This window comes from Perca flavescens, chromosome 14, assembly GCF_004354835.1.
Source record: "Perca flavescens isolate YP-PL-M2 chromosome 14, PFLA_1.0, whole genome shotgun sequence".
NCBI classification, from domain to species: domain Eukaryota; kingdom Metazoa; phylum Chordata; class Actinopteri; order Perciformes; family Percidae; genus Perca; species Perca flavescens.
The window spans coordinates 20,328,232-20,355,314 of record NC_041344.1 but is presented as its reverse complement, the minus strand read 5'-3'; the positions used below and the strand labels follow the sequence as shown (position 1 = coordinate 20,355,314).

Here is a 27,083-nt window from a genome sequence, read left to right as displayed (position 1 = left end):
GGTGTGTCCAAACTTTTGGCCTGTACTGTACTTCCGCTCAATTTTAATTTTCCTTCAGTACTACGTCTGGGTTTCTCTTCTTTCTTCTTGGGTTTTCTCCGGCCAAATCTTTGGCGGTCCAATCAGCGAACAGAGGGAGTGGCTGAGAACGATGACGTTAAGGTTGTGCGCTAGTTTGAGTTGTAGTTCCGGAATGGCGGCGGAGAAAGATGCGAGCGAAGCCAATCGGTCCGTTGTGGCAACGCTGCCGAATATCCAGAAGTTAAAGCCTGAGCAAGAACAGTCTTTGATGAGTTTTGTTGGTGGCCATGATGTTGTGGCCCTCCTCCCTACGGGGTTCGGGAAAAGTTTGATTTTCCAGCTTGCTCCGTTAGTGGGGAAGGAGTGGCTAATAGCAATGCGAAGCCGACGTCACGACCAAATGCTAGCATTTGGTTATGGCAGATCAAGTGGCTTTGGGCAGATCCAATAGTTTTAAACTTGTCAATGGAGAGTGGCCAGACTCTGTACAAATGTCTGGCTATTTCTTCAGCTCCACAGCTAACCTTTTATTCACACTCAGGTCTGTCAAAGCATGAATAAACATGACATGACAAGCAAATGTGGGACACAAACTGTCAGAAGCATTTTTGTTTTCACCTAAACTGGTTCTACTGGATCATCCAACAATGCACAAAAGGCAACAAGTGACAGGAAGACAGATAATCTGCTAGCTATTGCTTCCTTATAAACACAACAATTTAAACACTGTTTTCTGTTTTGTTGTTTGGTATAACCGGTTCATAAAACTCAAACAGTAGGATAAAGAAACAGCTTAGCTTAGGAAAACAATACATGGTTGGGTTTAGGAAAGAAATATTGGGGAAGGCTTAAAAAAAGCGATTATGCGTCTTGATAACACACCAAAATGGCATACGAACTGGCATGTCATACATACGCCACTTTATGAGATCAGTCTGTGACATGTGGTTGCAGGCGAGGCAGATGGGCTGAATGATATCATTGTTGATTGACAGGAGATGAGAGGTGGCTGTGTAGAACTTCCCTAAAAGTAACTTCATGTCCAGCATGTTAAGGAAACGGCCAGGAGTTATCAACAAGAAGAGTTTGCAGCGAAACAGCAAAAGGACTTTAGAATACAAATTAAAAAAGAAGTTGTATGACCATGAAAGGAGTAGGAGCCTTGTTAACATTGGTGAGGCTTTACAACGCTGAAAAACCCTCCGTGATTTCAAAGGAATGAAAACTGATGAGGACTCTCTCGTTGTTATGGACAAGAGAGTAATAAAGTTAGCTTGCTGTTTCACTGTTTGCTGTTTTCAAAGGGTTTGTTTGCTTTTGTTTGTGATAGCTCCCAACTGGTTTACAGCAGTAGTGACCGTTTGCTAATCCACAACCTAAAGTTGGCTAACGTCGACTTTACCATATTTGTGGGTGTATTTGTTTGGCAGTTGAGTTTAAATATCAACAATCTTCGTGCAGCATCGATTACTGCACCTTTAATGAAATCTCAATTGAAGAAAAAATTAAGGTAGACAATTTGAAATTTAAACTCATGCTGGAGGCGTTACGTTTAGCTGAACCTTCAATAGAAACAAAGATATCATGTGAATGAAGGCATCAGAGGAAACTGTTTTCTCTTTGCAATACCAAAACTACAAAGAGCGTCCCTGCCATGAGGGGCCTGTTAACCTTCTCTGTAATGTAGTCTCTGTGGCTCGATTTCTCAAATGAGAGGTACAATTTAAAGCTAGCAATGGTTGAGTAATAGTCCTCATAACTCAAATGGTGCCATGCATGGGCTGCACCAAAGACGTGGATCCTATGTGTTTGGACAGGTCATTATATCTTTCTCTAACAGCTGTTCCAGTGACTGGGTTTTTGGTACTGACAATCCAGTACACTAGTATGTCTTTCTTGGGCAGAACAAAGTCATCTTTCATTTCTGTCTTCCTGATAGTGAAGTTGTTCCTCACCGTAACGTCAGCATCTCGTCTGTAGCTCAGTGTTGAGTTGAACTGGTGTCTTCCCCGTGTTAGTTGGGGATTCTACATGGAACCAAACCCACTTCTGAAAAGCTGGACGTGACCCCAGCAGCATGTTTTGCAAATGCCAGTCTATGTTTTTATGGTAGAAAATGACTCCCTGTGCTTCGCTTTAGAGGGATCTAGTATCTGTCAGAACACAGCTATCAATGTTGTAGTAGGTAAAGCAAGCTTTCTAATCAAACTACACACTGAGAGGCCAGAACCACAGCAAGATTATTGGCTTTTCATTTGGATCCACTCCATAATTTCTCTCATCGGCTAATGTATGTAGACAAACAGGAGACGGAGGCTCAAAATACAGAAAGAATGCAAGAACAGAGCAGATAAGGTCGAGAGCAGCTATAGTTGCTAAGCAGGCATCATTATCTGTTGAAGCAGAAAAAGAAACTGATGTGATCACTTTGATAACTTCATCACCTGCTGCTGCAAATAGAGTTAAGTCATCAAAAAGATTTACTATTGCATTAGAAAATGTCTGTTTCTTTGATAAAAACTTAAAAGTACAAGCCGGTGTACATAAAAACTTTCGTGGAATTGTTAACTACAACTCCCAAGTTGCATTTCAGCATGAAACATCCAATCACCGCTTAAAACCCTGTCATGTGCACTGCTAACAATGGGAGGTAGCTAAAGATTAAAGTGGTGAGACATGTACTGCGTAAATCTATTCACTTTTAAATTTGTGATCACTTTGATTCACATTCCTCTGACTGGCTTTTTCGCCACAGCAATGTCGCCTAACTACCAGCTACACAGCATTCCAGGATGGGAGAAAAACGTGCTCTGGTTTATTGGCATTTCTTTAAATGGAGCTAAGCGCCAGACGGAGCCGCTGCAAAATAGTCAAGTAGTACAAAAGAATGTGTGTGTGTGTGTGTGTGTGTGTGTGTGTGTGTGTGTGTGTGTGTGCGTGTGTGTGTGTGTGTGTGTGTGTGTGTTTCTGTGTAAAGGTTTTTAACTGATCAATGACCAATCGACTCGCTACACAGTAAAAGCGGCTACTACAGGACCCTAATGGTGTGTGTCCATAGTCAGCATTGCCTATTTCTCGCTTAAAATGCTTTCAGAAAAATGTTTCAGTGAACTATTTTCGTAAAATACGAGATCTGAACGAGTTGCCATTATGGTCGGTTTTGAACTAACAGACTGAGGAACAGCTTCTTCCCCAGAACTATAGCCTCCATCGGCCCCACTCTCCATGCACAAGCACACAAATACAACCTGTATCTTCTAAGGACTAAGGTCATGAAAGCACAATATCACACAAAACAAAAAAACTAAACAAAAACTCTACAAATGCTCATATGAGTACTATGTGCAATGCCTTTTATGTGTGTCTTTTTTATTTTATCTTGTTTTTATTATTTATTTACTGCTGCTGCCCTGATTGCCACCAATGACATTTTGTTGTGTTCTTACAATGACAATAAAGTATCTTGAATCTTGATGCCTGCAGAAGGATTTTCTATGATCCATGTTTGTCATTGTCAAGCAGCTATAATTCTAATCCTGGAATGTTGTTGTTGGGTCATGATCTGATGTGAGGTAGAAGAGACACAGAGTGAGAATAGGCAGAGTTGCCTACAGAGAGCTTAAGTGGATTTTCTTTATTGGCACTGGCCTGGCCCAATCAAATCCAGGGACCCCCTTTCCGCACTCCGGGCCGCAAATTTACGAATCCCACCATGGCCACGCCTCCCGGCCCTGACACACAAGCTGTAATAGTTATGCTGGAAGTTTAGCATCCACCGTTAAAATTGACAAACGACCACTAAAGTGCAAGGGAGGTGCAGATAAATTACAGGAGAAAAAGATTAAGAATCTACAGGCGGATTCCTCAAAAATTTCGGACATGTTTGGGGCTGCAGTAGCTGCTTCAACATAAGCATTACCTGAAGCCGAGGAGAGAGAAGAGAGAAACAGCATCATGACAGGGGAGAAGCCGCGAGGAGGAGGCGACAGGGTCACAGGAGCGAGTGAGGAAAAGATAGTAGGCTAGAGGACGATGTGGTAAGGAGTAGGCAAATTAACAGGGACTCTCAGGAAGGGAGGGAGGCTGTGTATGTGTGTGTGTGTGTGTGTGTGTGTGTGTGTGTGTGTGTGTGTGTGTGTGTGTGTGTGTGTATATATGTGTGTGTGTGTGTGTGTGCGCGCGCGTGTCACGTCATAACGACAACAAGCAGTTTGTCTGTAACATTAAAGTTAGTGGCTGTCAGGTAACCTAACTGTTTAAGCTTACATTGATGCTAGCGGTTAGCCTGTTGGGTAGCTGAAACGTCTGTAATCTATAAAATCAGTGTTGATACAAGCATCAGTGTTCCTTGAATGGCTTAATTAGCTTCTCTTGTATTGGTGCTCTTTTCCAGGGCATATACCACTCTCAGCTTTAGTGTAGCTTTTGGGAAGAGTTATGGTTATGGTTATTGTATTTAGCAGACACATTTGTCCAAAGCAACAAAATATGAATCTTACAATACTTAAAATTAAATTTAAAGTTGCTAAGCCAATATTAAGCAAAATAGTAATAATAACAATAATGACAATACAATATCAAATATCAATAATAAATATATATATAAAAATACCATAAATATACAAATCATAACTCTAAGAATGAATTAATTATTTAAGTGTAAGATCAACAGATAAATCTTGACACCCCTCTTCAAGGATCCAAAACTATCACATGAACGCTGAACAATAGGCAACTCATATCATAGAATGCACGCATATTTTAAGAGGACTGTCTGCAGGGAATGTGTCTGACCAATCACGGTGGGTGTGGGCCGCCTGAGCCAAAAATGCCAGGGCCGATTTTTTGTCCCAGTCCAGCCCTGGCTGGGGTTCACATATAATGAGAAATAAAGGTTTTGTTGGGAGTATAGTGTGTGCCATGGCTAACATCAATACTATTCAGCTGCCAAAATATACAATGTTAGAAACTGAACAATATTACAGAGTGGGTAACTATCACACTTTCAGATAACACTGTGATTTGACAAGATGTCTTTGCATTTTGACTGTCTTGGTCTAAGCAATGATTTAGGGACCTTTTGTTTTGATGAAAATTATTTATTCATTGATGGATTAATTTACATTTGAAACATGAGTTAATTCCTTTGATTGAGTCACATTTTGCATGTCACACAGTAACATGTCACATGTAAATGTAAGAATTAAGGGTTTATTTCAACCAAACCAAAGTGGTGATTGTTGGAACAGTGGAAAGACGAACAAAGACAGCTTTTGCTTCATTTTCTTTCTGTTGACTTTGAATTAAGTGTTGTATGATGATAAAATTAGAGTTTATATAAATGGAGTCTGGTGCCGATCTATGTATCTACATGCTCCAAGTTTGATAAACTTTGCCTCCATTTTTTTTTAGCCGCGTTACCACGGAGACCACACCGGCACTGCACTCTCACATTTCGGCAAAGAACCGCCCTACTTTTGTATGTGATTGGCTAATTTCATTGGTAGGTGGAAGTTCGATGATTGGTTAAATCTAGCGGATCAAAAACAATCCCATGTGGACTTTTTCATTTATTTATTTTTCTAAAATAGTCATACGCCAGAAATCAGGCACCAGGCCTGAGCACTTAACCCCCCTTAAACATTTTCTCATCGAATCTACACGTTTCACGTAGGTCACCTATTTTGGTTTCAAAATGGCAAATTTCGCCGAAAGGTGAGTGATTTTCATGTCTGATACAATTGTGTGTGTGTTTGTGTTTTAGTCTTCCTTGCTGAGTGTAAATTAAAGAACAGTTTGATACATTTTTGTAATTACACTTATTTGCTTTTTTACAGAGAGTTGAGATGAGAAGATTGATATCGGTCTTCTAGTTGGCAAGAAAGTGAATAAGCGTATTTCCTCAAGTATTCCTGTAATTAGTGAGCTGTGTTATCTAACTTTCTTTCTTTCTGTACATTAAATCATTATGAACATTTTCTTTTACCCCATATCATCTTCCTGTACTCAGTTTATGTCTTGGTCATGCCTCTACACAAGACACCATGACAAAGTAATGTGCATTTTTCATGAAGACAATAGCTCTTGTAAAATAAGTATATTCCCCTAAACTACTATGGGTACATTCTTTATTCATCAGCAACATTCATTTATTTGTGTTTTTAAACAGTCCCTCCACCCCTGAGGGTAATGTTGACTTTTTCATACCATAACCATTCCTCATGCTCAAGACCGGTTCAGTGGAAGAGACACACCCCAGCCCCATTCAGCCGCAACATACGTCAGGTGTAGCCTAAACAGTACAGCTCTACAAATCAGCAGTGCAGCGACTAATACCTCTTTCACACCGCTGACCAGGGTTTTATTTCTATTTCACCTTTATTTTTACAGGCAAGTCATTAAGAACAGGTTCTTCTTTACATTGACAGCCTGACAAGTGGCATAGTCACTTAGGGAAAGGGAAGGAGGGCTAGATAATAAATACATACAGTTTAGAAATTACATAAAATACAATTTGAAATACTACACCGAAAACAAACAAGATAAGTGCACAGGTACATGGGTGAGTAAGATAGGGAGAAACCATTCAAATATTTGAGCTAGGGTTTCACTGATCAGTTCTACCCTCCTTTTGGAAATTCCAGTCCATCCGATACTGCAAGAACTAATATGTTTTGTAGCTACTTGAATCTGTAATTGTACAGTATGGAGAGAGCAAGATAGATAGATAGATAGATAGATAGATAGATAGATAGATAGGGCTGCAGTATGTGTGTGCATGTTTCTTTGCCTCACTGAATCACAGGAGCAGGCATCTTGCTCTTTACCAAGAATCAAACTATTTTTAGAGCCATAATGTTTTCAGCTTGGCTGTTCTCATTCCTGTCGCACTCTGATGCTCAAGGAGGTCGAAAGGAATGATTCAAATCCGAGACTCATTCCAGTCACACACATTTTAACTGTGGATAATCATTCCTCCACTTTACAGCACTGTATTCTTACAACAAAGAAAGCTGGAACTCCTGGGAAAGAACGATACATACCAGTGCTGCTGCTCTCCCACACGTATCTTTTGTGTTGGCCCAAAGCAGCAGAGTGAAGATAAATACTATATAAACTATCCAGCTAAGTGGATAAAGAGAGGAGTTAGCAGGAGGTGCCTGGAACTACAGTGTCCCCAAAGGCCCATTATAAGCTTCTCAGTGGTGCCATCTACTCTCAGTGTGGCTCTGAATCATTAGGAGATATATGTCCGCCGGCACATAATGAGTGTAGCCCCGGGCAAACGGCATTCTGTCATCGCTCCCGGGAGACGTGAGGAGTGAGGGAGAGCGAAGGCGCCGCGGTCCACTTTGAGATTGCCTTTGTATAGCAGATGCTTTAGTGTAGGTGTGACAGCATCAGGTTAGATAGGTGACTCTGCTGTTAAATTGTCCCCTAAAGAAATATTGTATAAGTGCTTTGAGACCATGTTTTCTGACACTGGATCGTTACATCTTTCAGTCTGTTAGTAAATTGCACCAATTTTCATTGTTGTTCACAAGACGGACAGAGACTAAACATCCACTGTACTCCCAGCACAATTGTGTTTCAATCACAGCAGCGTGTATGATCATGGAAGAATAACCGCACAGTGTCTGCAGGAGCCAAGAAAATTCGTTGGAAGACTTTTTGGATACTTTGTCAAATGAAATCCACCATTCATTTATCTCAACACACTACATCTCATTCAAGTCTGCTATCGCTCCGTTTTTGAAAAAGAAAATGTAATGTAAAAGAGCCACATAAAAAAAAACCTAAATAAAAAACTGCTCAAAAAGACAAAGCATACCCACAGATTATCTTGTTTCTATTTCTTCTTTTATTCTACTTGACACAGATTCAACCATGTCATTATTCCTGTTTAAGAAAATGTAATCATGTCAAATAAATGTTGGTTCATGTTTCTGCAGAAAACAGATCTCCTCAGTTTTACATTTGTTCCCTTGCTCGTGTTGTCACCATCATGACCTGCAGACTGGAAGCTTTCACACCTGACAGCTGCATGTGTAACCATGTGGTCAAGTAATGTCAAGTATAAGTAACTAAAGTAACTATGTGCATTTAGTCAGGTACTGTAATTGCTGTAGGTAACATTTTGAGGCACTTTTCCTTAAATTGAGCATTTTAATTTTATGCTACAAATCTCCAAAATGTGTTATAGACTAAAGTATAGTACATAACATAATTCAAACTAGCTCCACCTTGACCAACTCCAAAAGTTAGAGATTGTCTGCACGTTAATGCATCATAAATAACACCCTGAGCGGGGCCATTCTGCATGATGTGTACTTTTACTTTCGAGACATTAGGTACATTTTGCCCTCACACTGTGTTTTGGGATTAAAAATCGAGCATAGACAGCAGTCTGCCACTTCAGTCAGTCATGTGAGAGGACCCTGTTACGCACACATAATTAACTCACAGTATCAAACACAAACACACACTCACAGGCGCACTGAGCAATTTTCAGGCATTATTAACCGTGTATTTGAGGTGCATTATCAGTGCAGCACAAGAATACACACATACACACACATACACACACACACACACTTCCCAGCTATGAACAACACACGTATCAGGTGTGTTATCCACACACCTACAATAGCAGGCTGCACCTGTGTGACAACCCCTCCCAATCTGCCTGCCTGTCATGTTCTGCTTCTTTGTCTGCAGGTACTGGGAGTGGGCAGGTGGAACTGGTAGGATCGTCTGTACATGGGTACAGCCGAGGAATGAAGAAGAGAAGGGCTAAAGGATGAAAGAGGAGGGAGAGTATAGAGGAGACGAAGACAGATTATGCAATTAATCAATAGATTCCAACCGTGTGAGCTCTGACAAAGACAACCAATTCTAAAATCAATTCCCCCTCTGAGGCTCACAGCAGCTTGCTCTTTCTCCTTCCTTCCTTCTTTTCTTTTCAGTCTTCCGCTTTAAACTGTATGTAGCACAACCTGCTCTGCTTTCATCTCCTGGTTCAAAGCTGTAGCCAGCTACTCCCTCTGTAGCTCTTGAAAGGACGGTGAACTTGTAAAGCACACAATAAGACAGTATTTGTCATGAAAGATCAAAGGTCACGGGTGGTTCACTTAATTAGTGCCTTTGCAGTGAGAAAGGTTAACAAAAAGGACCTTGTTTTTTGTACAAAAACAAAAAAGGGGGATGCTGTATGACTAATTAGCATTTGTGTGTGTCTATTAGCAAGTGAGTGGAGAAGACAGTGGTTTCATCCCTCCATCATGAATGCAGTGTGACTGAGCTAATCAGCTGTCACATGAAGCAAGAAGCATCAAGTTGTGTGTGTGTGTGTGTGTGTGTGTGTTTGTGTGTGTCTCAAGCAATGAGCATGCAGGGTGAAAAACGTGCATTTCTTCCAACTGGTGGGCACGTTGCTCTGGTCAGTGCTAGGAGACAGGTGGAGGAATGCCCTTGAACTCAATACAAAATCAACACACCACACATGGGCTGGCATCACTCCCAGTCTCACAAAAAAACTGGAGTCAAAGAAAGACAAAGAAGAAAGCCTCTTAATGCCACTCTTTTTTTATTTTTGACAAAACACAAGAGCTTTCGCTCCTTGTTTCCTGTTAGTGACCAAAGCACTGAGAGGGTGATACAGAAAGAAAGTGAGGCATGAACAAGGGGGTAAGGGAGCATCCGGAAAGCATACCTTCTATGGGGAAATTCTGAGGCTAACAAGCCATCACCTTCTCTTCTGCTAGCATTCCATTGACTCCCATTCATTTTGGCGTCACTTTGACAGCAAATAACTTCACATCTGAAGCGTTTAAAGACTCTATTCCCCGGTCTCCTGAGTGAAAGTCCTGTGTTTGACCCATCCGCCACCCCGACCAACCTCCCTATGCGGATTTTCGCCCTTTCATACTACTTGCTACGGCATACATTCACACGCAATCGCAAGGTAATGTAAGTCAATAGAGGCCAAACAGCGTTGATAAACACGCTAAAAAGTGAGTATGCGTCTTGATAACACGCCAATAATGGCATACGAATTGGTGTGTCATACATCATAGGTGTGATTGGCATAGGACAAAAAAGCAGGAAAATATACGGCGCACCCATTATTAGTACCGTTTTGATGGGTGATTTAGCAAATACAATTACACTTTATGTTGTTTATGTTGCAACAACTAATAAAGACCTAACTAAAGACCAGGGGTAAAATTGGGATTTGTTCTGTGGGGGGGGCTCACCTTAGGGGGGTCTTACAGGATATGTGCAAAACTGCAAGGTTAAGAGCCTATACTTTCCATTGTTGTAGTATCAACAGGTATTAGGGCATTTAGCATTTAAATTACTGTTAATCAGTCATCACTTGATTACACATTGTATTACCTTGTTATGATATAAGAAGTGACCCATACAATGTGCCGAACATAATGTGCCACATGAAGAGACAGTGCAGCATATGACAGTAGCAACAGCTGACAAGATTTGGGTCTGTGGTGACCAGGTCCACCTCACACAAACTTCCTTCTCCCAATCTTTCTCTTTACTACAACACACACAAACACACACACACACACACACACACACACACACACACACACTTTAACCCCTGGCTAAGACGTACTATTTGAGAATATACAGATTTTTGTTGGTTTCTCCAAATACCTGAGGAAAAATATCATTAGCTGTCATTAGCACCACATAATAAAAAGATTTCTGGCTTGTTTGTCACTTTTTGCAATGCTTTTGGCAATTTTATTTTATTTATTTTTTTAAAGGTTTTTGTCAAAAAAGCTTTCAAAGCTTTCTTTATTCATGGTCAATAAACCGAATTTATATGACATTATACCTATTTTTTTTAGGTAAAAAAGCAGAAATTATTAATTATTTTGACTAACAGTCAGGATACGGTTTTAAAATCATTTAAACTTTTTTTTTTCAAATGCTATAAACAAACCAAAATTTAATGAAAGTTATCATTCATTTTACCTGCATATAACGTTGTATGGAACCCATAAAACATATCCATGCATCCATGTTAATTTTCTGCAATTTGGTTGAAACCCATATTTCTGATATAAAAAACTTTTTCAAAATGGTCAAATTTGACCCGAGGACAACACATGGATTAAAAGTCCATACTTGAGGATACTCAGAAACATGTAGCTATTTACCACTTCAAAAAAATTTATGTTGGAATGCCACTTCATAATCTGCAAAATTGATATTTTGTTGTGTTTTCTAGTATCCTGTTTTAGATTAGGTGTTGGTCATTCTCAACACCTTTCTATCCCCTGCTGTGACTTATCAAGTCTGGACTCTGTGCTGCTGCAAGCCTGTGTAGCGTTGCTACGTTACTCACCGTCGATCAACTGTTAGCTTCAGCTGGCTAACGTTAGCTGTCAACCTCCCAACTACGGTTACCGCAAGACAGTGATCTAGCGAGGCTTATCCCTTCAGACCACAATGGACTTCAGTGGACTCTCCATCCAAACTCCCAACTGGACCTTCGTCTGCCACGACTGACGGACTCTTTCAAGTCCACGTACTCCCTGTTTCCGCCGATCACCTGGTAGCTTTGAGACACCTGGTCAGCTGTCGGCTTACGCCAGCTAGCTTCTGTTAGCTTCCACCGAGCCCAGCACATCTGTTCGCGCTGTGTAGAGGTCTTTTTCCCGGCTGTGAAATTACGATTCCTAAGACCCGCCCTTCAATCACTATTATTGGCCAGGCGCCGTGCTTACGCAAGGTAACGTAACCTGATTTGTTCAGGTCTTATCCCCTGACCAATCGGCTATGGTCAAATGCCTGCTAATGCGACCCGGTCATTATGTTTACCAGTGCTATGCGCGCATGATTTACGAGAGTCTCATTTTCAGGTTGGAAAAGCCGGAATTCCGGATTTATCCGGAAGAATCACGCCCCTGATACATACGCCACTTGAGATCAGTCTGAATTTCAGACAGGTTGCTCACGTCACATCTACGTCATCAAGCTCAGTTTGAGGCTGCGCAGCAGCTGCGCAGTGCGCTCAGCCATCACCAGAAAAGTGCTTATAATTGACTTCACTGGTCTCCGTCAAAGTCTATGGCGTCGGTGTATCCATTTATTTCACTGTCTATGGTTATGACCAATCTTCTCATCTCAACTCTCTGTTAAAATCAAATAAGCAGAATTCTAAAAATGTATCAAACTGTTCTTCAATTTACACTTGTGTTTAGCAAGGAAGACTAAACACGCACACACACACACACACGCACTCTATGGGGTTATGGTTGTTTTCTATTGCCGGACAGAGGCGACATCAGCCAATTTTGCCAGGGCTTCAGCCCCGAATGTTTTGAGTGTAGCCCCGAATGTATTTTGAAAAGTTGACTGACAAATATGAAACCTGACAATAGACTATGTAAACCCCCGAAATTATAAGTTGCCTTATTTCATTGTTCTACTACTTGTGAACTCATGGTAGAACTGTAGAACTTTGTCCAGTTTATTTTTCCGAATAGAACGGGCAGCTATGTGTGGGGTCTGACCATCATGCCGTATTTGTTGCTATCACCTAGCAAAAAATACATTGATGCCATCAACACAAAGTTTTTTTTACAAATGACATCTTGGATAATAGCATCTTTCCTCCCTGCGGACACACACTTAGACTTAGCAATGTATTGTCTTTCATCACTGTATTTTCCCAGTTATTAAGATCGTGAGTCAGAGAGAAAAGGTGCTTGTTAGCAGCAGTCAAATGTTTGTTAAAAAAAAGTCTGTGTTGGTGTCTGGTGGTGTAAATGGTGATGATGCTGCAGCACTTTGAGGGTGTTCTGCTGCGGTCAATGTTTCAGTATGGACAGTGCAATACAATAATAGTAAGTAGGTTATAGGGGGTTATTGACAAAAAGGAAGTGGATAGAGAGACAACATACTTTTAACGCTTTAGAAATTAGTAGAAAGTAGCGCAACTCTGAAATCCGACCAGCTACGACTGTCTGGAAGGGGAACACTACCAATTTCACACATTAAAGTCTGTTTACAGGTTTTGGGTACTGTATGTGTTTGAATAAAATACTAAGGCTTTTATGGCTCCAGAGGGAGCAGTGCAAAATCTGATAAATTGCCTCAAGTGATGCCACTGGAAGACCACAAGTTCAAAAATAAAAGAAATCTGTTGGTGTGGAGTTAGAAGTGAGCTTACTGGACCTGTGTAGCCCGCCTATCTTCTCTGCTTGAGGCTAGGCGCAATTAGTTGTTACTAGCATAATCTTATCTTGATGCATTGTGGGGGCAAGTTGTAGGTTTTGACAAAGTTGTTGGTTTTGACAAGGAAGAAGAATGTATGGAATAAAAAAAAGACAATATGTCTTTCTGCTGCATTAATTTAGTTCTTTTTTCTCCATAGGTGTGCATTGTTAAATTGGTGGAGTACTCTCATAATAATCATATTAAAGCCATATCATAGCTTAACCCTACAAGTAGGATGTAAAATCATCTAACAATTACTGTTTGAAACATCCTGATAAATTCATATTATAAGATTACACAGTTTACTTTTACCTCATCAATCTAGATAACTTAAAATGAATTTGCTACCAGCATGGAAAATGTTTTCGCAAGAAATGTAAACAGCAGTGACATTATTTATTATGAAAAGTTCAGTGTTTCAATCCGAATATCAACAGCAGTAACCTATTAGCTGTTTGCTGTAAACCTTTTTTCCCCTGCAGCGGTGTCAGATATGCGCAAGGACCCAATACAAAACCTCTCACAAAATTAGCACATATAGATACTTACAAAAACATTAGATCAATTATCATTTCTAATAAACACATATTGTAATTGCAGGAAACTACAGCAGTTATGTGATCACACAAAATGAGAACTGTATACTGTTCTACACTGTAGTATCTACACTGAATTACAACTGAAACTCACCTGCATGTTTATTAGCACATCATGCTGCCTGCCTGTATGTCACCTTGCATGTCTGTCAGTGTGCTTTTGTTCTTCACGTTATTTGTTTGGCGTTCTCGCTTCCATCCTCTCCCCTGATGTGAGCTGGCTCAACTGTCAGTAGGAGATTGTTATCCAATGTTTGAACAGCAAAACAGCATGAGTTTGCATGAGTTTGCATGTGTGTGCGTGATGAATAAAGTGAAAGTGTAAGCCAGACAGCTGCAATGTGCTATCTGACTATGAGGTCCCTATGGGAGACATACTGATAAAAAGGACAGTTAATTAGGAGGATTCATTTTCTTTGTGACAACTTTGTGTGTTTGTAGAAAAATGAGACAATCCTGGTGAAAAGCTGTACAGTAAATGGGTTGCTTTCATAGTGGGTTTAACTTAAACTCAAATTATGAGGTTGGAAACAATCTCTTTAGTCATCTTCCTAACATTCCCCCCCTCTGCTAGTTTCAAAAACAACAAGGATATTCTCTAAGTTGTTCTCAAACACGTGTGGTAGGCTTTGTGTTGACACTGTTAAAATATTTTCTATTTCCTGTTTTTCGTAAGTTGTATCTCTCAGCACTTGAGCAGCATCTGCGGTGTTGGCAGCCGCCCTGCCAAGTAAACCGGACACGGACACACGGACACACACAGATACACACACACACACACAGGAAGAGTGGGTGAGAGTCCCAGTGCAGAGTCAGTGGCCTCTTTTTTCTCTAGTCACAGTGAAATTGGATCTCTCTCGCTCTTCAGAGTGCGATCCGACCTGATTCAGCTCCACTACAGACATCTGAGACCTTGAAAGATGCTCATGTACAATCATGTGAATGGTTACAGAAACCACCTTTTAGCTGAATTAAGGACGATTGTTTACTGAATCTCTACAAGCTACAAAAGTCCAGGGGCCTCATGTATAAACGTTGCGTACGCAAGAAAAGATTGCGTACACTGGTTTTCACGTAATCAACTTGACGTGAGAATGTGCAGGCCGTCATGCAAACTCTTGAGCAGACGTTCGCAAAGTCTTGTCTGGCTCTGTAACGTGGCAAATTCTAACTGAAAAGTGCAAAAACTCACCAAACATTACAAAATAAAGTTTCCTCTTCAGTTACTGGCATAGGTCTAGGACGTTGTCTTAACACATAATTATAGCCACTGATTCTCCATAAAAGTGTGATCATTTATGTGGATAATGTTTCACATCTTTCACACGATTAACTGGCATGCTACTCTGTTAAACATGAGGGTGTGAAATGACTGAAAAAATCCACTTAGGAAATACTTTTAGTCATCCTCTGTATTTCCCACAGATGAAATATCTTACTCACTGTGCAACAAAAAGGTCAGCACGGAAAAATGCAATTGTGTCTGTGAGTCTGTAGTTGCTAAGGCTCCGACATCCGTGACTCACAGGAGGCAAGACACACGGATCCATCTCCCCAGGAACAAACGCTGTGTCAGGTGGGCAAACCCAAGCGATGCGTAATTGATCCCGTGGATGACGTGTAGGCTATGTAAGGGAACAAGGTGTAGGAAATGACCCCGACCACCAAACAATGGGCCGAATGCAGTAGGTTCGCAGCGCTGTTTGGGTATCATAAACAGAATGTGAAAAAGCGGTAAAAGACTTGGCATAAAGCCTTTTTTTTTTTTTATTTCTGCCATGGTTTGGTGCCAGTACCTCCAGGATTTCGCGGCTTTCTTTTTAGATTGTTGCGGCCCAAAATGCCTGATTTTGCAGGAACTTTTGTATAAAAAAAATTGCAATAAAAGTTGCATTGTCTTTTGTTGCAATGAAGTTGCGAGAGACGGTGAAAATTAAAAATTAAAATAAAAAAGGAAAATTGTTTCGAGGAGAATAAAACTACTCTGGGCTGAGTTTTCCTAGTAACCTTAACAAAAGGCTCAGGATGCTGTAAATGTTGGCATAATATTAATAATTAATAATTTAATGAATCAAATTTCCGTTTTTTCCTGCATCCAACGTGTGTGTTTGTGTGTGTGCGTGCGTCAGTCAGGGGGGGGGAACAGAGCAGCAGCCGCGCCCGCTGCAGATAGCAGACAGGATTGAAACAGCAGCAGCTTTCAGAGTGAAAAAACATTACAGCGTACATGGATGTTAAAATGTACAGTACAGGACAAAAGTTTGGTCACACCTTCTCATTCGATGCATATTTACGTTGTAGATTCTCACTGAAGGCATCAAAACTATGAATGAACACATATGGAACTATGTTCTTAACAAAAAAGTGTGAAATAACTGAAAACATGTCATATATTTTAGATACCTCAAAGTAGCCACCCTTTGCTTTTTTGATAGCGCTGCAAACCCTTGGTGTTCTCTCAATGAGCTTCATGAGGTAGTCACCTGAAATGGTTTTCACTTCACAGGTGTGCTTTGTCAGGGTTAATTAGTGGAATTTAGTTGGACCATCATTTAGGACAATGGGCCTCATTCACCAACCGTTCTTACGAAGAAATGTGTTCTTAAACCCTTCTTACGCACTTTTTACGAAGATTCTGGCATTCACTAATGTTTTCTTAACTTGGATTTGTTATTAGCTAAGAACAAAATCTACGAACACTGAAAAGCACTCTTACGCACATTTGAATGATGACAATTTGCTTCAAATGATTGGTAACTGCATTTTATTCAATTCTACAGTCGTTTACAATGATAGTATTGTACTGTAATGTATTTCTGATCATCTGCTAAAAATAAATCATTATGCAAAAAAACACTAACACTGCAATTTACATCAGCAATTAAACTGATTAAATCCTGCGTTATTTGGTGATTGATCGCTATTTATAGGGCCAAAATGCAGTGGTAAAATGTAACAAAGTACAAATTCTTCTTAACTATACTTAAGTAAATTTTTCACATATCTGTACTTTACTTAAGTAGACTCAATAGTGCATAGCCTACTTTTGACTTTTACTTTGTTACATTTTGCAGCAATTATCTATACTTTCTACTCCACTACATTTCTACAATGTTCCGTTACATTTTCTGATCAGTTTCCCCCCTGCCAAAACGTCTTCCTGACCGTCACACGTTTGTCTCACCAGTGAAGTTTGGTTGCCGTAGATATTAATGCTGGGCACCGCTGATCCCAGCCGGCTCTGGTGCCATCTATTTCTCTTCACAGCGTCGTTTACTCCTCCGCCAGGCTGCGTAAGGCGCGGTCATATCTTATTTATTTGGCTGGACCTTTTCATATCTCCCCATTTACGCTGCTTCACACACTTTATTTGCTTACTTGCATGGTTAAAGAAAATAAAATACATCCATGAATAAAACCAACCGCATTCCGATTCTAACAACATATTTTTCCGTTTTATGCTGGTTAGGATAGGAACTTCTTTTAAAAGCCAGATCTTGTTTGTGGTAGTGGACATCTTCTACTTAAGTAAATAGGTCTCTGGTTATTTGTACTTTTATTTAAGTACTGAGATTCAGTACTTCCTCCACCGCGGCTCCACCAATCTCTAATGCAGTCTGCCGCTTCCCAGGAGGTGCACAAGAAGCGTCATGTCCTTATATGGGAATTTGCGGGGCGTTATCTTATGCTAATTAGGAACAAATGGCATGTGCTTTCAGTTACGAAGATGTGGGATTCATCAATCCTAAGAACACAGGTGCGAACAATTCTGCTGTTTAAGAACACGTCATGAATCCGACGTAGACTTCTCTTAGAAACTTTCTTAAGAACATATTTAAGAGAAAACTTAGGAAGATATTGGTGAATGAGGCCCAATGACCCCAAACACACCTCCAGGCTGTGTAAGGGCTATTTGACCAAGAAGGAGAGTGATGGAGTGCTGCGCCAGATGACCTGGCCTCCACAGTCACCGGACCTGAACCCAATCGAGATGGTTTGTGGTGAGCTGGACCGCAGAGTGAAGGCAAACGGGCCAACAAGTGCTAAGCATCTCTGGGAACTCCTTCAAGACTGTTGGAAAACCATTTCAGGTGACTACCTCTTGAAGCTCATCAAGAGAATGCCAAGAGTGTGCAAAGCAGTAATCAGAGCAAAGGGTGGCTACTTTGAGGAATCTAAAATATAAGAGATGTTTTCAGTTATTTCACTCTTTTTTGTTAAGTACATAATTCCACATGTGTTCATTCATAGTGTTGATGCCTTCAGTGAGAATCTACAATGTAAATAGTCATGAAAATAAAGGAAATGCATTGAATGAGAAGGTGTGTCCAAACTTTTGGCCTGTACTGTATACAGGTTAGCAGGACGGTCTGAAATGTTTTGCACGGGCTTTCGCTGCACATTTTGTTGGTAAATGTGAGATGTTCGAGTCACACACATGTCACAGGTCTTCATATCAGAAACAAGGAAAGAATTTGGCGACGTAAGTGTGTTACCTCAAACCGTTCTCACTCCCGCTTGGTCATTGGCTCTCAGTCACACACTGACGCAAAGTCTGGCACACGGGACTGCTGTGATTGGTTGAAGTCGCGGGAAACTCCAGTTATTGGTCAAATTTACGGGAAAGTTGCGGTGATTGGTCAAAATTGCGAGTCGCACCGAATTCACGGTGATTGGTTGAATTTGCGTGAATTGTTGCAATTGCAACATCGCGAAATCCTGAAAGGGACTGGACAAACCTCCAAACAGAACATGTTGTTCTTGCCTCCACCTCCGTGATCAGCACCTCAATCTCACAGTCGGTAAAGTTTGTTTTCGTCTGCAGCGGGATTACCCGTTGTGATTGGATTAAGAATAACGTCGGGGGGAATTTATAGTCATTTCCATATTAATTTATGGGAGGAGGCAAGGCGGGGTCGGTGGCTCGTTATACATGTGAATATTTCTGTGCGTAGGTACTTTTCAAGTTTTGGGCGTACGCCATCTTCTGGTGCGCAGTCTTTTATACATGAGGCCCCTGGACGCTAACCTGCATCTGAAAAGTCACAACAATTGTTATAAAAAACTAAAAATTATCATCAAAGGCACAAATGCCCCTCCATCTCTTCCTGTTTGTGTTTTCCTCTGAAACCTCGTTTTACGTATCTGCATCAAAGTTTAGAGAACATAAAAAGGAGAAAAGCATGTGAGATCCAGGATATTTTTGTCCCTTTTCCTCTCATGTCATGCCATCTGTTTGCAAAGTTGCACCACAAGAGGGCCCCGTCACACAGTCAGAGCCTGTCAATGTCCACAATAAGAATATTACTATATTAAAAGAAAGCTCCAGAGCAAATAAGTACAAGGTAATGGAACAATGACTTATCTTAAATCAATTACTGTGCCCTTAATTTAAAGGAATCCTCAATCATTTGTTGTATACATCTTAGAAAGTGTTATCAAGCTGACTTGGATGTGATTGGATTTTGCTTTAAGGCTGCAACTAGCAATTATATTGAATTATTTGAATGGAGATTTATTTGTTGATTATTTTATTGATTAATCATTTATAAATGTTTTCAAAAGTTCTGAGAGACCAAGAGGACTTTTAAAAACGTCTTGTTTTGTCTGCCCAGTCTGAAAGCCAAATATATTCAATTTACAAATTATACACAACTAGGGCTGTCCCAAACAATTATTTTTTAAACAATTAATCTAGCGATTATCTTTTCAATTAGTCGACTAATCTAACGATTAGTTTTTCAATTAATCTAACGATTAATTTTTCAATTAACGATTTTGACTTATGGATGTAAAATTTGGTCAAAATTAAAACCAGGTTGATTACATAAAATTGAGAGGTGAGATTTGTGTCAAAGTTAATGAAACCAAAAAGTACATTTTCCCAGCACAAGGAGAATTCAGGGTAAATAAGATCAGCTAAGTACCGAGATAGTTTACTCCAAAGTAGTTTAGTATGAGGGCATAGCCAAAATAAATGTACAAGAGTCTTTCTTTGATTTCCACAGAATGTACAGTTTACATTAATGTCTTTTTTGAGTTTCTGTAAATAGTGGTTGGTTGGGTAAAACCTATGAAGCATTTTAAAAGAAATCTCTTTGACTTTATTAGTCAGAAAGAACTTCTGCGGCAGAAGCCAGACCTTATCCCAACATATATCTCCAACAAAGCTGGACCAGTGTGATAAAGAAGAGGGTGTACTAATGATGTCATGTTGAAAAAGTTGACGAATTATTTTGTTGATATTCTTGCCATGTGGAGAGAAGCAACTTCTACCAACATCAGTATCAAGTACATTACCTAAAACAGGGAGATTACCATGAGCCTTAAAGCCTCTAAAAAGTGCAATTACACCAGTGGGGATGGCATCGAAAACAATCGAAAATTCCCTAGGAGTAACAGGAATACCATACTGCTGAAGAAATTCCGAATAAGAATAAAGTTGACCATCTTGGTTAAATAATTCACTGACCAACAAAATATTGTTATCAAACCAATGTTTAAAGAAAATTGATCTATTTTTGAATAAAAGGTATGTATTGTTCCAAATATAAAATCTGTGGGGACTAAAATTATGTTTGAAGATTAAAGACCAGGCCAATAACATTTGCTTATGAAAGGAAGCAAGTTTGAGAGGGATTTTATCAATATTATAGTTACAGATCAAAAGAAAGTTGAGACCACCTAACAAAGAGAAGATGTAATGGGGAATAAAGTTCCACAGAGAAGTTGGACATCTGAGGTATCGCCTGATCCACTTGATTTTAAAAGTATAATTTAAAGTAGTAAAGTCCAAAAAATTAAGGTCACCTTTACAGTACTCATTCATTAGAACAGATTTTCTTACATAATGAGTGCGGCTTTTCCAAACAAAGTCAAAGAGAAGTTTATCTATAGCTTTACAGGTGTGGGTATCAACACTAAGTGAAAATGTAATATATGTTAACCTAGATATCCCTTCAGCCTTTGAAAGTAAAACCCTGCCTCTTAATGATAGATCTCTTAAAAGCCATTGATTAAATTTTGTTTTTGTTTTTTCAATAATAGGATTAAAATTAATTGAACATCTCTGGGAGTCATTCTTCTCTATAGTTATACCTAAATACATTACAGAATTCTTTACTGGAATGTTCGCCACTAAGTCAGTATTACAATCTTTAATAGCTAACAGTTCACACTTATTTAAATTCAAACGAAGACCGGAAGCCCTAGAAAACAATTCTATTATATTAATAGCTAGAGGAACTTGTGAGCTATCCTTCAAAAACAATGTTGTATCATCAGCCAGCTGACTGATAATAATAGTTCTATCAGCAATAGTGATACCCTCCAGATCGCTTGTTTTAAGATAAGTACATAGAAGTTGGGCTGCAAGTAAAAAGAGATACGGTGATATGGGGCAACCTTGACGGATGCCCCGTTGTACATCAAATCTAGGAGACGAACCATGTTTAAGCTTAATAGAACAATTAGCACTGTTATATAAGGTTCTGATGGCACTGCAAAATAATTCACCAAATCCAAATTTCCTAAGTGAATGAAAAAGAAAATTGTGCTCCACAGTGTCAAAGGCTTTAAAGAAGTCTAGAAAAAAAATAAAACTGTTTTCTGAAATTAAATGGGAGTAATCAAGTATATCTAGAACCAACCTAATATTGTCAGAGATATGCCTGTTAGGCATGAACCCTGATTGTTAACCCGTCAATAATTGATGCAAGTACCATTTTAATTCTTTTAGCAAAGATAAGGGCTAATATTTTGTAATCATTATTTAATAAACAAATAGGGCGCCAGTTATCAATACAAAGTACATCTTTACGAGGTTTTGGAATGAGTGTTATTAAGCCCTGTGACATACTCCAAGGTAATGTGTTGATTAAAATACTTTCATTGAACACCTGTAGTAAAAAGGGAGCTAACTGCAAAGAAAATGACTTGTAAAACTCAGAAGTTAACCCGTCAGTACCAGGCGATTTATTGTCTTTAAGAAGCCCTATGCAATTACTGACCTATGTTAGGGATAAAGGGAGATCACAAATATCTCTATCTGACTCATTAAGTTGGGGGATATCTCTCAATAAATCAAAGAAACTTTGGGTGTCACTCTCAGAATAATTTGATGTATACAAATTCTTGTTGAAGGAGGAGCAAAAATTTGAAATAAGTTTTGAATCGTCAGTTACTATGCCATCAATTTTCAGCTGATTAATAGTGTTCGTTTTAGCACGATATTTTTCTAACTTAAAAAAATAAGCTAAATTCTGTTCACCTTCTTCTAACCATTGTCTCCGTGACCTAACAAAAGCACATTCAGCCCTCCTTTTGTACATTTTGTCCAAGCTCTGTTGTAAATTGACAATTTCTATTTTGTTCTCTTCTGTTAAAGAGTCTGGAGACAACTGAGAGAGCAGGGAAATACTATTGATAACTTTTTGTTCTTCTGCTATCCTAAGTTTAGCTAGATTACTACCAAACTGTCATAGAAACTTTGACGACTCATATTTAAACAACTCCCAATTTAAATTAAAAGAGTTTTCAACTTTGGCTTTACTAAAAAATCGCAAAATTAACTGAGAAATGTAGGTCTTCACTTGATCACACCCAAGGAGCGAGTTATTTAACTTCCAATAATTGGCATCACGACCCTTATCTGAAGGAAACATATTAATAGATATGGATATAGCTTTGTGATCACTTAGAGGACATGGAAAAATCTTTATTGAAATATACTGTTCCTTAATACTGTTAGAGACCAACCAATAGTCTATACGGGATAGCCTTGTATTATCTTTGTTATTCCAAATGAACATGACTGCATCTGGAAACTTCACCCTCCATACATCCATTAAATCAAATTTTTCCATAAAACGCTTCAAATAAGTGTTTCTAGAATTAGTGCAGGCATGTGGCCATCTGTCAACTAAAGGATTCAGAATTACATTAAAATCCCCTCCCATTACAATGTGTGAGTTCGGAAATTTAAGTAACCAATGTTGAAGTCTGATTTCTATATCAGCAAACAATTGTATGTTCTCTGTACTGGTATTATACCCATACATATTCAGAATCATAAAAATAATCTTATTGCAATCAATAACCTGACAAATAAAATGCCCTTTTGGATCAGTGTCTGTATGTAAAACAGCACTATTGAACCTATGTTTCAAAGTCAAAACACCTGCTGACCTTTCACTATAGTGAGAAAACCACAAATCATTCCCCCATTGGCTTCTCCAAAAATTCACATCATTTGCGACTGAATGTGATTCCTGTATAACTGTAAACTATAGACAATGACAAGTTTTAAGAAAGTAAACTTCTGAGATAAGAGACAAGAATCAGAATTTGACAAACTGAGCAAACTGCACGTATAGTAGGCCTAGGCCTAATTATAACCCTAGGAAAAACAGTAATAATAAATGGCAAACATCAATATAACCAAACTTACAAAGCCTGTTCTTCTTCTCAACAAAAGAACTTCTGGAGTGGATGAACACAGACATCTAACTAAGTGGTCATATTATCCACCAGAGGTAGCAGACAGAAGATCCAAAGTTAAGTTAACTCTTTCCCATCCACGAAAGCCCTTGCTCCGACGTAGTAAGCAGACTTTCCCTCACTCCTTGGGTCTGGGAGAATGACCTGACACAGCTCCACAACTTTCTCCTTCACATTTTCGTTCTGGTTCTCGTGAATGCCGTAGAGCTTCAGATTCCACCGTCTGGCGTAAGACTCCAGCTCAGAGACACGGGTTAAGAGTTTAGTCACTTTGAGTTCCTCCTCTTTGAGACGGGAATCAACATTTGTCACTTTCGTCTGCGTATCTCTGATTTCACCACACACAAAGTCCACCGTTTTCTTCAGCCCCTCTATTTTCAATAAATTTCCATCTATTTTTTTCGAATTTTTGTTAACCAGCAGTCGGCTCGTTCATTTGAGTTTAGAGAGGGCAGATACAACAAAGTTATCTTGTGAGAGTTCACTTTCTCCTCCAAAAAGGGCCTTTTTTGCAGAAGGGGATTTGCATGGGGTAACAGGCAACGGAGGGAATTCTTCTGACACGACTGCTACTGTTGACATGGTGCTAGCATAATCATGACATGAGGCTATCAAGACGTTACCTGGCAGAGCTTCAGAACTTTTTTTTCCGGTGTTGAGCATTCTTTTCCTATCACGGCCAGGCATTTAGGTGTTGCAGGTCGTCACAAAACCAAGTTCAGTTAGGTTGTATACTAAACATTCAGTTATTACTGTCTTTCCACGTGTTTAATAAATTTCGTGCAGCAGCGCTTCGAAAAGACACCTTACACGTTCGCCATCTTGGAACCTCTCCCGACGCAAATTATTTTTGTCGATGCATTTATGTAATGGATGACGTAGACTACGTCGACGAATCGTCCCAGCCCTATACACAACATAGAAAAGCAGCAAATCTTTGAGAAATGGTGGCATTTTTTCTTGATTAATTCACTAATATTAATAGGTTATCAAAATTGCTGACCTACTAAGCGATTGACCAGCTAATTATTTCAGCTCTATTGGGGTTTATGGTCAGATTTTTCTGAAACAAATTTGCCTGCACAAGAAAAACAAACAAAATAGTGCTGCAGTCGTATAATTGAATTGCTTGCTTTCCCCAATCAGTGTCTCACACACACTCAGCATACAATGCAGTAAGATTACATAAGTAACTGTGTGTCAGAGAGGAAAGTAACTTTCACTTTACCTTCTGTACATGATTAAAATTTGGAGGTACTTTACGGAATATTTAGACTACTTTATACTTATACTACACCATATTTTAGAAGGAAATCTTGCAATTTTTTCTCCGCTACTTTTATTTTGACAGCTGCAGTTGTTTTTTCTTTCCCGCAACATTAATCTTCTAATGACCCATCAGATTTTTCTTGTGACCCTTTGGAGAACTGTATATACAGTAGTTAAAGTGTCCTACCTAGAACAGCTACAACAGTAAAATGCTTACACATTGATGCATCAGTCTTACCAATCTAATATTGTCATATATAATAATATATCAATCACAGGGGGTCATGTTTCTGCAGAACGTGTACTTTTACCTTGATACTTTAAGCACATTTTGCTTATAACACTTCTGTACTTTTACTTAAATTAGAGTTTAAATGCAGGACTTCTACTTGTAATAGAGTGGGTTTACATAGTTGTATTAATACTTCTTAAATAAAAGATCTAGGTACTCCTTCCACCAATGAGTACAGTTCACCTTTAGTGATTGTTTGATTAATCATGCCAACTGGAGGAACAGTGTGTCACCTTAATCTGGCATTTTTCCTTTTCACACTCACTGTGACGTCTTATAGTGCTTTTTATGCGTAGAAAATTACTAGGCAGTGTTTCCTTTAGGATTTTTTTTTTTTTTTTTTTTTAGCAGTGGGGGCAGGTCTGTCCGAACAACCCGCCCTCCTGCCATAACTTTGATCTAAATAGTTAAACTATACAGATTTATTTGTCCTGCATGGTGTCACACAACAAACTCCACATGTGCAATACTCACGTTTTCCTCACAAACCAGACAGAATGAAGAAAAGGAATAAATAAAAAGTCTGCTGCCTCTTTAAACAGACATCAAAGCGCAGTGCCGCCCACTAAACCGACATCAGACTGCAGTATTGCCATCCACCTACAGGGGGCGTGGACAGGCTTTCAAACAAGCAGGATAACTTAAAAAGGCAACCGCAACTACATTGTGCGTCTGCCCTATTTCTGATACCATGGCGGCAGAAATTTTGCCGTGGCAGGCCGCCATTTCCAAATCAACATAGAGGAAACACTGCTAGGACTACATTTGTATATTATATAGCAGAGGAGAGGCAGATTTTGGGAAAATCCTGAGTGTGTGCGTTCAATCTGGAGGCTGAAATTTTGCCTTGATGTCTTGATGTTTTCATTCTTCACCTCTCTCCTGACCAGAAGAGCAACTCACTGAATGACACAGAAACTAGTTCACCCAGGAAGGAAACTCCCTACTTTCCCAAAGGACGTCAGTCCAAAGTCCACTACAGCAGCTGTGTGTTTGTATGAATGTGTTTCTGAGAGAGACAGAGGAGCAAAGTGGGGGGCTGAGTTAATATACACACATTAGCTGACTCCCTCAAGTGTACCGCAAACATCAAAGGCTGAATTTCATAGTGATACTGGCAGCAGTTTGTTTTAATAAAAACAAGCGGCCCTCTCTTCTTTCTCACAGAAGATTCTTTAGTATTTGCAAGTCTGCTGCTGCAAGTATAAAGGAGATCAGAGAACTGCTGAAATAAAAATGTTCATTGCGTAGTAAGGATCACATACCCCTGAATGATGCATAGGAAGGGAGGGGGAGGGACGCACACACACACAGACACACACACAAAACCTCACACCATAAACCATACTTGGACAAATAAATTAACGGATCGACACACCCACCCACAGAGTTGTAGAGGTGATGTAATAGCTTCCTGGAGCTGTTGTTTCACAGAGTGAATATCTAAGCCAACTGTATGACAGTACATACAGTGGTTATAGAGCAACAAAAGAAACAGATTTACACCACTCCCACAATATTCATACTCAGATCCACCTCTCAGACCTGCTTGTTTGAATACCAACATGGTTTATGACGCACATAAACTTCTGTCTCTCATTGTAATAGTGCACACTTTAACAAAAATGTGAAATAAATACAAACATTTAACATGTATCCCTATATATTTTAATCTCACATCATTGCTTAATGCTATTTTACTCAAAATCCACATTTCACATAAATGCTGTTGCCTCCTGTTACACTTCTAAGATCAAATATTTATTTTTCTCTACTGAAGAATGATGGAAGCAATTTCTTCTTTTCTCTTCTTAATATGCTTTGGTCTGCGGCTGTATAACAGAAATATTGAGACTTTACATTGACATGATGTCATAAACACAAAAATAGCTAAATGTAAAAATATTAAACTTTTATGGTTCAACAATCCATAATACGAAGAGCAAGAATTAACCTTTTACTCTCCATATAGTGTGAGGATAAGACAAGGCAGATTCATTTGGGTAGCACCTTTTAACATCATCGGTACACTCACTCAAAACAAGTATCACTGTAAGTAATAAGTTGTAGAGACAAGTCAATTATTTGACAAGCAGGAATCCAGTGTATCACTTTCCTGATATTAGTAGGGACTCTGCATGTTTGTTTTTTTAAAT

General features: G+C 39.3%; 1 pseudogene; it reads right to left on the bottom strand.

The window, feature by feature from the left end:
* Positions 1-1,620: 1,620 nt before the first annotated feature.
* On the bottom strand, positions 1,621-11,680 carry LOC114567760 (alpha-(1,3)-fucosyltransferase 9-like; annotated as a pseudogene).
* Between the last annotated feature and the right edge of the window lie 15,403 nt (positions 11,681-27,083).